Genomic DNA, 12,900 nt, shown 5'->3' with positions numbered 1-12,900 from the left:
CCCGCAGACAAAGTTTCTCAGGGGCTGAGACTTATGAACTGGGCAGTGTTTGGCCTCCTTCCCTCTGACTGCAAATATGTGTCTTCCCCTCTTCTGAGCATCCTGGCCCCCTTCTCAGGCACTCTGCTGAAGCAAAGTCCTTTTGCCACCCTTTCATTGCCTGGGCCCAGCATGGCAGAGGGATGCTCTTCATGCATGCTGACAGAGATCCAGAAGAAGTTGCTGCCTGCTGGGAATAGGCCTGCCCTCACCCCATGCCACTGCCAGCAGCTCAGGCACCTGATGGGAGTTTGGCTCCCAGAGCATCTCAGCTTGTGCTCGCTCGGCATCAGCAAGGAAAGAGCCCCTGAGGAAGTATGTTTGTTAGCTGCAGCATCTCTCCTGCTGGCCAGGCTCCCATGGCTGCACAGCCAAGACCTTGGAAAGCTGGGTTATCCAGCCCCGGGATGGCAGTGCTTCGATCGCCTCCAGGCACTCAGCTCAGCAGGATTCCTTGCTGCACCACTCTGCAATTGGAAGCATTTTCCAGTCCACCACTTGCTAGGAGAAGAGAAATACCCAAAATGAGAGTTTTTGTGGGGAGGGGATGTGATGCTGGGGTGGATGGATTGGTGTCTGATAAAGGAGAAGGAGACCCCTTCCCTGGCTGCTTACACTGTCTCTGAAACAGGCACTCCCATCCCAGGAACAGCTTTGGCATCCATTTATAGGATTATAATATTACCACACATAAAGACACAAGCTAAGCTCTATTTTTCATTTGTGCACAGGGGAAAAGGCAAGGCAGGAGGAGGGCCTGTGTATTCTTGTTTAGGAGCCAAAGACTAATGTACCCAGCAAAGCAAAATTAACACAAATACCATGATTATGCAGGAAAAAAAAACCTGCCAGAGAATGTCATTTCACCAACGATATCCTGCAGTTTCCCACCGGCAAGAGTTCGAGAGGTGGCATAGTTACAGAGTACATCAGGGCAGGCATTTGACTGGAAGCATTAAATACCTCAGAAAGGTGAATGGCCAAGGTCTTTCCAATAATTAAAATGTGTGCAGTCTTCATAGACCAAGAAAGGGACAGAGCTATTGTTTAAACAGGTAATTAGAGCTGTATTTTAAGCAAACTTGAGGAAGTAACGAGCTCTCTCAGATGGAGAGAGCAGCTCTCCTGCTCCTGGTTCCAGCATGAATAACTATTGTCCCTCCACTCACTGGTGGGGGACCGCCACAGTGCTCCCAGCCCCACTCCCTGGCAACTGCGTCTGGGTGGGGAAAAAAAAAAATCCTATTTGATTTCACATTTTTCACTCCCTGTCTCCTTCCTTCTGCGTTCAGGTTCAAGAGAATTGGCTGAGCCACTTTTTTTTATTAGAGCTGTAGCAGGAGGGAAAAAAAAAAAAAAAAAGGGACCCAGTCAAGCCCCAAGGGAAGGGAGGAAATAGCATGAGCCAGCGCTTGCTTGCTCGCACACACACGCTCACACTCTCTCACACTCTCTCTCTCACACACACACACTCCCCATTCACACAGGAACAGCAAAAGGGCAGCCATCTGGTAGAGCTGGCATAGAGGCAAAATCAGGCACCCCCACCCCACAACCCAACCCCAGGAGACTAGATAGCCTCCTCGGCAGCCAAATCCATGTGGAGGAGCCCCATGGATGTGCCGTAATCTCTTTCTGGACAGCCAGGGATGCGTATTCTTCTGTTGGAAGATCCACACTGGAGCTAGGCAGGGAAAGACCTAAAGTCTTCACAGTGCTGAGGAGGGGGCCAGGGAGCCATGCTCACCCCGGCTCTGCCTCCTGCAAAGGGCTAATCCCTCCCTCACCTCCCTCTAGCTGCTGGCTCCAGATCCCTTTCCACATGAGCTGGGGTGGGTGGGTGGGTGGGGGTGGGGGGAGATGCCAGCTTCTAATTAACCCCCTTGTACGCAAAACCAGAAAAAACAATCAGACCTGGGGGAAGGCAAGGAGGCACCTTTGCACCATCAGCACAGTCTTCCATGAAAAATATATAAGGGCTAGACATCAGCGATAAGGAAACAGGAGAGTACGAAGAACTGCGCTCAGCTGCCTGGCTTTGCAGCCCACATTACTTGGGTTGCTCTGACAGTCCAAAAAGAAAAGCCTCAAACAAAATACTTTGAACTACAAAGGGCTTTGGGAGCTGCCTGAAAACCAGGCTTGTGGAGAGCAGCAGGGTGAGGGCATACTGCTCTGACATTGAGCAGGGCGAAGCAAAAGCCCCTGGAAAGCAAAGGGCAGGTCGCATCTGGGAACAGCCCATGGCTGTGCACTGACCACAGCGATTGTCTCATGCTCTGTTTGTTTGCAGCCTGGCTTCAGAAGCCAGGCCCAAAGTTTTGTATGGAAAACTCAGGATGAATTTTTGCTCTGTATTTTGCTCCAGAGGAGAAGACTGATGCCAGCAAGCATGGAAGGGCCAGCCTGTTTTGAACCTGGTCATCTCTCACCCCTTTGGGAGTAGAGCTGGAAGACAAGGCACAACACAATGATGAAGGACATCCTTACCCCTTCAACAACTCACTACGCTCAGAGCCACCTCTTTGACAGTCAAGGAAGGCTTTGGGTAGTTCCCTGAAGCAGTTTGGCTTGCTTAGATTTTTTTCCTTAAATACCAGGTTAAATTATAATAATGACAATACCTGCAACATGCAGAAATCTTCTTTCCTCTTTCCACTAGAAAGGGTGGGAAAGAAAATGAGTGAGAGTATCTTACTGCTGGTTTTGACTGCCCACACGGTACGGCGTGAACTTCAGAAATAATTTCTATTTCTTGTGTCAGGATACCAGGAGGTTTTGTTGCTGCCCCAGCTCCCAGAGCCCTGTAATAATGTGAAACTGTCGCTGCTCTCATTTTCTGTAACGCTATTTCCTGCAAGAAAGCTGTGAAAGTGTTAATGGTGGGTGGAAAGCAGGGGGAAACTCATCTATGTGGTCTTTAAAGAGCCTAAGGTCAGATTTCCTGTCCCCTGTGGCTGGAATGCTCAGCACTGCTCCGGGGCTGGGGGTCTGGCTGCTGGCAGGACCCACCGTGCCAGCGAGCGCCACGGCACGGGGCCGGGGAGCGTGCGGGGTTAGCCCGGGTCTGCAGGAAGCTCCCCCTCCTGACTTCTTGACTAAAACCACCGAGAGCTGTCTCGGTGGCTGCCGGTGTGTCAGTAGCTGTGAGTGTCCGGCTGCCCTACCGGGGGTCTCACCCCCAGCCCGCGGGAGCCGGGGGCTGAACGCATGGTCAGAGGGGAGCTGAGTTTCGTGGGGCCGGGTTGCACCACTGGAGCATCTCGCCGCTCTTCCCCGGCAGGGCTGGGCAAACCCCGGGCTTTTCCCAGGAGAGGGGCCAGCCTCAGCAGCACAGAGCAAAACAGCTCCGTCCCCTGACCTCCACCGTGGGCTGACTCTTAAACAGCTCAGAGCACAAACATCCCGGTGACTCATACTGCGAAACTGGGGTATTTTATTTATTTTTTTTTTTTGAAGTAGGCGCGCTGCTCCATCAGTCAATTACTTGAAGAGCCGCTCTAATTTGGCACCAATTGTTTCCCCAGCTGCTGCTGCGTCTGATCTCTGCTGTGGGCAGCAGGAGCAGGCTGCCTGCACTGGGGCGGGAGCACTGGCTCCCAAGGGGGGAGGAGGCTGCCCGGCTGAGCAGCCCCACGCCCGCAGAACAGCACTAAAAATGCAGGCATTAAAAATATCTCAGGGTCACAGGTGATTGCTAGATAATAAAAATGACTTCGGGAGGCGGTAATGGGAGGGACAGGTCCTGGCGGCAGGGGAGCAGCCAGCCAAGGCTGGCCTGGCCACAGTGGCTATCTGTGAGCCATAGCTGTGGCTGCCGCTGCTCAGTAATGAATGTGATGTGACATTTATGGCTTTTTCCACTGTGGATTTTAAATTGTTTCACAAAGGTTGCTTAACAACACTGTCCCCTTCCTCTCTTCCTTTCTCTCCCCACCTCCTATTTAATATAAAAAATAAGTGACTTCTCTCCCATCACACGAGAAGTCAGCGGCTGAGCCAGCAGCAGAGCACAATTCCCCAACCTCTGTCTCCTGCCCTTTAGCCCCTACAAGCACTCCCTTTTTTCCAAGAAATCCAAGAATAGGAGCTGTACCACGACAGCTGTTTCTAAGTCAGTGAGGACTTTTGACTGAAAAAGAAGAGGCTGGCTTTCAGCGAGGAGCGTTGATTAAAACTGCACTGCCTCCCAGGCATTGCGAAAGGCTGCGGGTGTTGTGGTGAGGCAAGCGGGTGTGATGCTCCCCTCTCCAGAACAGAGATACCCAGAAGCACGAAGAGGCTTTGGCATAGCTCCAGCCAAATATGTGTCTCTGGGCTGTAGCTCCTCTTTCACTCTTGTAACACAAGCATTTCCATATTCTGTCGCAGGCACGCATGCATGCGTTCACACACGCACATGCAAACGCCCACCTCATCCTTCAGTGCTGCCACCAAACTGCTCCTCCAGCTGCACCCGCAGGCAGGCAGGCAGGCAGGCAGGCTCCCCACACACCCGTGGCAGAGAGCAGCCCCTGCCTGCACAGCTGCTCATCTGCACTCCTGCTCCTCTGTTTTACCTCCTGAGGCCTGTTCAAGTTGGGACATATACAGCAGCAGTTCCAGCCAAGGGCAAAGAAGCAGCACAGTCGTTTTGGAGGAAGCCCATCTGTGCTGTGTGCAGTAGAAGAGATGCCTGTGGAAGGACAGGCTGCAGCAGGAAGGCAGAGCGTGACATTCCTGCCCTTTTCTAGTACAATTCTTGGACTAGGCTGTGAAGTTTTTAGCATGTCCTCACAGTGCCTAAACTGACTTATGGCACATGTAACTCTTTTTTCTTCTTGGTGGGAAAATTAGGATTACTCAAAGCACTTGCATTCACACATGCACTCATACATGCACATATACCCATTTGTATGCCCTGGTGCTGCCTGTAGCAATACAGGCTCTCAAAAGTCATTCCTGCAAGTTTGCTCCACCAGACTGGACCTTTCTGCCTTACTCTGCCAGGACATTGTCTGCTGAAACTGACGCATTGCCCAGACAACAAACAAACCATTGCACCTCATCCACAGAGTTCTCCAGGAGCTCCAGGTGAACCTCCTGCAGTCTTGGATTCAGGCCACTGTGTCTGCAGGTGATGAGGCCTGAGACCCAGGACTTGCTTTGATGTGCTCACAGCAGCTCCTGCTTGAAGGCACTTGGGCTCCACATCAGGTGGCATCTCCTGAGGGCAGGTGACTCCCCACCAGAGGGGAGGAGATGCAGACCCGTGCCAGTGAGGCTGGGTCACTCTCCACCAGGCCAGGCAAGAGAGTCCCAGCCAGATGGAGCCAGGAGAAAGCACTACCAAGTTGTTGGCCAACTTAGGATGTGATGTTGGCTTCACAGGAAGCTACTTGGCTGCCTGTCCCTGAATCAAGATTCAGTGATGCCAGGAGACAGGCACAGCAGGGAAACTGAAAGCAAAAAATGGCAGAGTGGATGGCAACTCGACATTAATTCATTTTTACCATATGTCTGACTATTCATTACACTCTACCATTCTGTTATACAAGACTCCTGGGGGTCTTCTGTGCCATTTTATGGCTAGCAGGGTTCCTCTATGCTTGCGGCACCATGTTACCATGCGCTCAGGCTAATGGCTCACAAGGTCCAGTGGCAGAAGCAGCCCCATCCCGTGCACAGGCAGCTACTGGCAGCGATGTACTCGGGCGTTCACAGCCTGTCCCCGGCACACCACAGGCCTGCCAGGTCACCTGGCGCAGGGGTCTGTCCCCTGGGAGCACGCACAGGCAGGTGACACCTGCTACAAACACACTCTGGCACCTGCTGAGAGACCCCTACTGAGAAGCAACGGGGGGGGGCGGTTTATGGATTTGCAAATTATTCTGTATTTCTCTGCGGTCTCCCTCTGGAGTACGTTCCTGGCACGGGACCAAGCCCCAGCTCCAGCAGCAAGCGTGATTCATCCTGGCAGGCGGCGGTCTGGGAGGAGGAGGATCACCCGGGCTGGGAAGCCAACACCATGGCTTTCCTGCGTGCACTGTCTGCAGTGGCAGCAACAGCTGTTTCTCCTTGTAAAGTGGGAGGATTGAATTAGCGGCCCCATTGCCTGGATCTAGCTGTCCAGACCCCTGTGCGCCCTCATGGCTTCTCACCCTCACTCCCATCACATGCACACGAAGCAGCAGCGCGCTGCCTACACGGCTGCCTGCACTCTGCCCTCTCTGTATGCCTCCTGAGCAGAGCTCCTGTCCCGAGTCTGCGCAGACCTCCGTCTTCTTTAGGCTGCAAGACTCTGGACCAACTCCTCGTGGATAAGCCCCTCTGAGGGACATCAAGGGGAATCAGAGGGCATTCTGCACAGGGAGGTGCAGGGGTCTCTCTCTGGATGTCAGTAAGAAAGGCATGACAGCAGGTAGTGTAATGATGATATTGCTTTATTAATAAGATAAAATAAGAAGAGGAATACAAAGATAAAGTAATTATTATGTCCTTTCAGATGCTGGGAACCCCACATAAGTGCTGCATCGGTTGGCCTCCAGCTGAATAGCCACAGCACAGACTGCAGATCGCATCAGTGAGGGGATGGGTCTCCCTCCTGTAGCATGGTGCCTTTAACCTCACATGACAAAAAAAATCATATTATCTTCTTCCAACAGGTAGGGACATTCTGTCTTTCAGGATGTCTGCCAGAGCACACCACCAGTGACACCAATATCCATCTCAGCATTTTCCCTCATGTTGCTGCATACATGGGTCTGCAGCCTCCCCAGGACAGGCCCCAGTAAAGCAGACATGGCTTGCTCAATGTCACTAGCTCCTCAAATATAATGTCTTCCTCAAGGCTCCCAATAGGGAGAAGACCCTTATTTTTCTTTCTGTCAGACATGTCCTTTTCCGCTAAGGTTTTGTGCCTGCTAGTGATCACAGACTGAAGCCCGACCACAAAGGCTTTAGTTACCCTGTGTAATATTGATGATAAAAAATTGCTTCAGTGTGTTATTTTTCTTTTAAGGGGTGCCAGGTGGATATACTTGCAGGCCTAGCATGGACTCAGTACAGCAGTGACCTGTAAAGCACAGGTACACGTATTTCCTGGAGCACCTTGGGGATACTGAAATTGTGTCTGATGTGAACAACTATTTAGCAACAACTGTATCAAGACAATCAAGACTTCCTGTGTCTGCTTCCTTTGCCATCAGCGACAAAATAAAGCTCCTCGCAGTCTGACATGCCTGGGACCTGGAGAAAAGCACCCAAGCAGCTGTGTGGGAGAAGTCCCAGAGGCTGCAGGGGGAGATCCGATTCCCAGTCCTAGGGTTGCAAGCCATGCAAAGGCCAAGACACACATGATTGAGAGCATAACTAATATTTTTGGCGTTTGTCCCTAAGGCCACTTGGTAACCCACTCTTGGAAAACTTCTCATATTCTGCTTCCATTCTGCTGAAGTGTCTGATCCCCAATATCTGCACTCCTTCCACTCCTGCACAGCCAGTTTTCCAAACAGTTGGTGCTTTACTGCAGAGTGCTTTCATTTGAGATTCCCCATTCTGTGCCAAACCAGGAACTGGGGCAGGGTTGAGGGGAGAAAAGTCTTTTAAAAGCAGTATTTATATCATTCACTCAGATGCAGTCTTCTGTGGCACTAGGATGATCTCCAGAAAAGGGGGAATAGGCTGCAGATACTCCCCTTAGTTTGCCTGGGAGCCCAGAAGCAGATTTCCCCTTGTGCTGTGTTCGATTTCTGCAATATTGCCTGCACATAGGAACGGCTTTTTCTTCTGTGGGAAAGGAAGTGTCCCTGTTGAACGCTTCTGGAACCTGACTTTATTTTTTCCTTCTTCTTCTTCTTTTTTTAATTCATCTCCCACGCAGTTCCTTGCAGCTCTGTGCCTTATGACAGCAGGCAAGCCTTTGGGCGGCACGCCAGCGGTACGAACCAGCAGCGCTTCCTGCCAGAGCCAGGAAATCTCCGCTGCAGCTTGCGGTGCTGGGAGGCTGGCTGCTGCCCTCAGCGAGGCACGGCTCTCCCCACCCTTCCTGCCGGTGGGATGAGAGCTGCTGATATGCCCAAGGAGGGATTTACTGATCCAGTGTGCTCCCTTTTCCAGTTCACAAACTGTTCATCAGCAGCCTGCAACCATTTCGCGTTTATTTAATTTAATGAATGAGTTTCACTGAGAGGCACTGCAAAAATTCCACATCTAAATCGGTATTTGCGTTCGTATTGGCATATTTCCTAAGGAACCTGAAATCATTTATGTTGCTTTATTGGCTGCCTGCTATAGCTAATTAACAACATGAATTAGCATGGAACAGTCCCAAATTCAATTCTTGGAAAAGCACATAGTTTTTGTCCCTGAAATTAGAAGGCGTCAAATCACATACACAGCACAACATGTATGATACATATGATACATACATGTGTGATGCACATACACCAAATACAAACCTAAGCAATCAGAGATGAGAGCTTACTGACATTAATTCACTTCAAATCATTGTTCAGACTACTTGAGAGACAAACATGCATTCAGTGACCTTGCAGAGCATGCAGTTCCTCAGCTGATGCGACACAGAAAGCTCCTGAAATAAATGATGACTAAATCCTTACCAAAGAAACACGTAAAAAGGATGGGTTAGAGAGGTACCCAGATGAACCCCAATAGCCACCAAGAATATAGGAAAGGATCACATCACTTACTTCTTCTGGTGGAGTAACAAGTAGTAAGGCTAATTAAGAAATACCCGAGCAAGGCTTTCGTGAAAGGTCTGTTCCCGAGGAAGACTCCAGCTCCTGGAGGAGCCATTGCAGAGCAGCCCTGAAGCCAGCCAGGGGATGTGGGGGGTGATATCATGGGTATGTGCAGACGAAGCTCGTGTCAGCAAGAAGGAGACTTGCAGCCCCTGCGGGAGACCTCGCCAGCGGGAGGCAGAGCACCAAAGGGAGGGCCAGGAGGGTGAATGCAGTGACCGGCGTGATACAGGGCTGGGACAGGCTCTGTATTAAAAGTGTCTCTGCCAGTTCCTTGGAAACAACCGAGAACTGAAAGCATCAAAGAAATAAAGCTGTTGCCAGCTGGAGGAACAATAGGCGAGCCAGAGCTATCTTTAGCTCACGGGATTAAATTCAAATTGCAAATGCAAAGGCCTGGAAGAAAAGGCCTTCCTGCACTACCGAGCGCCAGCGTCAGTGCACAGCACAGCACAGCACCAACAAGCATCCGCAGCTTCTTTGTCATCCGCTGTCATAACCTTACCCAAAGGAAGGGTAAAAGGAGAGACAGAGGGGAGGGGGAGCCCATCCCTGCCTCATGGCAGCTCTCCCAAAAGACCAGATTTTCCCCTGGGAGGGATGCTCCCAGGAGTGTGCCGTGCCTCAGCAGAAGTCTTGCAGACTCCAGCATCGGTAACTGTCCAGCTACAGCCACACAGACCTCAGCGCCTGCTGGTTTTCCCTGCTTCTTGTTCAAGGAGGGGGGAGCAGGCAGCAGCTGGATGTACAGGCAGTCAGCACAGCCTCCTGCAAAATCATCAGGCCTCCAGGACAGCAGTGTGGGGCTTGGTTCATCTGTGATTCTGAATTTGATGAGAGATGATAAAAATTGACCCCATGTACTGTTTTCCTCTGACACCTTCAGGCTGGGTGGTAGCTCGTGCCGACTCAGTTTACGGGCAGTGGCTCTGAATCTCTGGCCTACTGACAGCTCCCGAGGGTCCCTCTCAGCACAGCAGAAGAAAGCAAGTCCTCAGCAGCGGTTTTCAGGCTTTTCCCCTTCATCAGAAATTCTGTACAGACTGAAAATTAAAGAAGTTCAGCACAGCTCTGTGGCAACCGGGACATAGAGGAGGACTGTTGGGAACACATCCCTGCTGCCAGCCTCTGAAAGGGGGTGTTGATGTGCAACCCTAAGCCAGATTTGGCTGGTTTAGGTTGCATTAAGGGACACATTGTCTTGCCTTTAAGACACTTTAAGATGTTGTCTTAAAGCATCATCTCACTTTAAGACGTTGCTAGAGTGTGCTAGCTAAGGGGCTGACAGCTCACTTAGGTCTGACAGCGCACATCAGGCTGGCTGGCCATGGGGGTACATCTGCACCGTGCCCTCCAGATAGCTAAGCTCACTCCCAGCCAGCTCCCACTGCTCCTGGCTGCCAGCGTGACCGATAACCCTGCCGTGGAGCACAGGGCAGTCCCGGCAGAGCTCTGGGCTGCCGCAGCTATGCCGCTACCTGACTTCATTCATTTATAGCCATCCCCGGTGGCTGCAGAGGGCTGGGGAGCAGGGGCTGAACCCACAGGGCTGCAGGCAGCACTGCCAGTTCCTGCTCACACAGCAACTTGCACTCAACTAAGCACAGATTTTGAATCTGGCTCCTGCGGTATCAAATTGGGAAAAAAGCAAGCTGCAAGTTAGGGATTGCAGGCATGGCAAACAGAGAGCAGGGGAGGCTGTTGCCTGATAACTTGCCTAATGAATTGCAGGCTTCTAAGCTGGTTTGTTCGGCTGGGGAAATCCAACAAACACCTCACACCCAAGCGCGAGGAAATTGGTTTAATAGTCTCGATGCCTGTAATGAAACACCACCAGGGAGCAGAGGTCCCAGCTCTCACCTCCATGTGCAGTTTTCATGTTATAAAAAAAGCCAACTTCTCTATGATTCCACCAAGTGTTTCGAGGTGTTGTTTTAGAGACACAACAACAATTTTTAATAACAGCGTAAATGACAGTCGCAGAAGATCAAGCATGTAGCCGTCCAGCTAGGGCTATGTGCAAAGCCTGCCAGCAGTGCAGTGATTTTTAACTCTGTGCTGCAGTCATCTGCCTTTTTATGTTTGTTATTTTGTTTTTAGGCAGCCGATTAGTGGTATCTGGAGGGCATTTGCTACTCAAATACTCAGCCTGAATGTGCGTGAAAGGAAGGGCTTGAACAAGTGGCTGGGCTTTTTTAGGAGGAAGAAAAAGGAATTCCTGCTGGCTGCTGCAGCGCTAGAGCTGGGGGAGAAGGCAAGGAAAGGAAAACCTCCACCCCAGCCCTGCTTGCTGAGGGAGGGGAGCGGTGCAAGGAAAGCCTCTCTGCAGTGGGGCAAGCTGCAGCTGTGGCGACGTGCTGGCACGGCCTCCGTCCTTGGACCGCCAAGGCAGATGTGCCGGCACACAGCGGGTTAACAGCTAAGTTATAACTTCAGCTGTTAAAATTCATGAGGTGTAAAATACAAATTGCACGTGGTGGATGAGCTGTCTTTAAAGTTTATATATTACTTTCCCCCGCCCTGCTCTGGTTCAAACCTCTGTTGGCACAAGCTAATTAGAGCTCACCAAAGGGGGAAGCGCGGCCGTGGTGGGGCGGCGCAGGTTAGGGGGGAGGTCAGCCAGGGCCCCTCCAGACCCTGTTTATAGATGTTTGGCTCCGGGAAGCCAGGGGAAACCCACGTCCTCCGCATGCATGAACAATCTCAGATCAGAATTAATCGTTTACTCTCTCTTCTTCCTCTTTCAGACTTCTCAGTTTGAAAGATACAAAGCACTGCCTTTGAAGTTTATGCTCTTTTGTTTGATTATTCCCACAGCTCGATTTAAATGATTTTCCTATTAAAAAAAAAAACCAACCCAAAACAAAAAACCAGCAAAATATTTAAAAATAGTTCCCATATCAGTAAAGGTTTTGCATGGGGTTTTTTCAACAAACTCCAATCTCATTTTTTATGTGGACCATACAGCTTGGCACACTACACCTTCCAGAAGCAAGCTTTTTGCATTTTTTCTTACACTGTTGCCCTCTCCTCAGTACCACTACTTTCACCATCCTAGGGAGAGGAGGAGTAAGTGGAAAAAGGGCAGGTACTGACATGCATATGGGAGTACCATCCCCATCTGTGAGGATTTCTCCATGCCCTAGGTGACCCTATGTATTCTCACTCCGAATTCAGTCCCTGAGGGGGGTTTACTTACATAGTTCTTTCCCCGCCCAAGGACTTAGGGATCAGAGATTCAGTACAGAAAAAAAATATGTAAATATCCAGAGCACGGAGAATGAGCATCAGCTTATGCATAGCTGACTGAATTGAACACAAACAATGATTGAGAATAGGATGGGTTGGAAGAGGAAATTTAAATATTTATCCTAAACGCTCTTTCTTTGCATTTCTTGAAATAAATTACTCCCAGCAATTGCAGGCAGAGATTGTTGATTAATTCCAGCAAAGGCAGAGAGACGGGAAAAATTACTGTACATCGTCTATTTCTGAGTTTCAGACGGCGCTTTTCATTTTTCTTTGTAGTCTTTGTGATTGGGCTTTTTGACTCCAGGGTGATTTGTGGGTGGTTTGCAGAGGAGTTTGCTGCTCACGTCATATGTACAGATATAGATAGTGAAGCACCATCACACGTACAGTATGAGTAGGAAGTGCTTTTCATCCAGGGGGGGTGGAAACACAGGTTATTAACCTGGCCAGAAGGTACTGGGTTGAGGAGCACAGATGCCCTAAAGAGCTATCTGCTGAGAGGCACCTGTGCCGGGGCCACTTGCACCCGATCGCTCTCAGCCACCAGAAAAAGCAGTGAGCACTGGGAGGAGAAGCTGAAACCAGGATGCTGTTACAGCTGGTTGAGCCACGGCTGACATAAATGTCCCGGGGCCACTGGCAATTGGACATAAATTAGAACAGTTGTGAAGCTGCTTTGGTTTATACCCGGGCATCGGTCCAGCTCCAGCTGCCTCAGCAGCGGAGGAAGGTCTTAAAGCAGCCTGTCCTTTCTTGCATGCCTGGCCCAGCACTGCACACAGGCTGTCTGAGCAAAGGGGCCTCGCCATCCCACGTGAGTGTTACTTTTCCCTCGGCCAAAACGGGACCACTTGTGTTACGGTAGCAA

At 50.6% G+C, this 12,900-nt stretch overlaps 1 long non-coding RNA gene across 1 annotated transcript; it reads right to left on the bottom strand.

Moving 5' to 3' along the window:
• Positions 1-6,445: 6,445 nt before the first annotated feature.
• On the bottom strand, positions 6,446-9,918 carry LOC130145291 (uncharacterized). Its single transcript, XR_008820471.1, has 2 exons — positions 8,774-9,918; positions 6,446-8,611 (listed from the first exon to the last, which is right to left on the bottom strand). It is a non-coding gene; the product is annotated as an uncharacterized LOC130145291 (long non-coding RNA).
• Positions 9,919-12,900: the final 2,982 nt, after the last annotated feature.

Source organism: Falco biarmicus, chromosome 2, assembly GCF_023638135.1.
Source record: "Falco biarmicus isolate bFalBia1 chromosome 2, bFalBia1.pri, whole genome shotgun sequence".
Lineage (NCBI taxonomy): Eukaryota > Metazoa > Chordata > Aves > Falconiformes > Falconidae > Falco > Falco biarmicus.
This window is presented reverse-complemented; position numbering and strand designations above follow the sequence as displayed.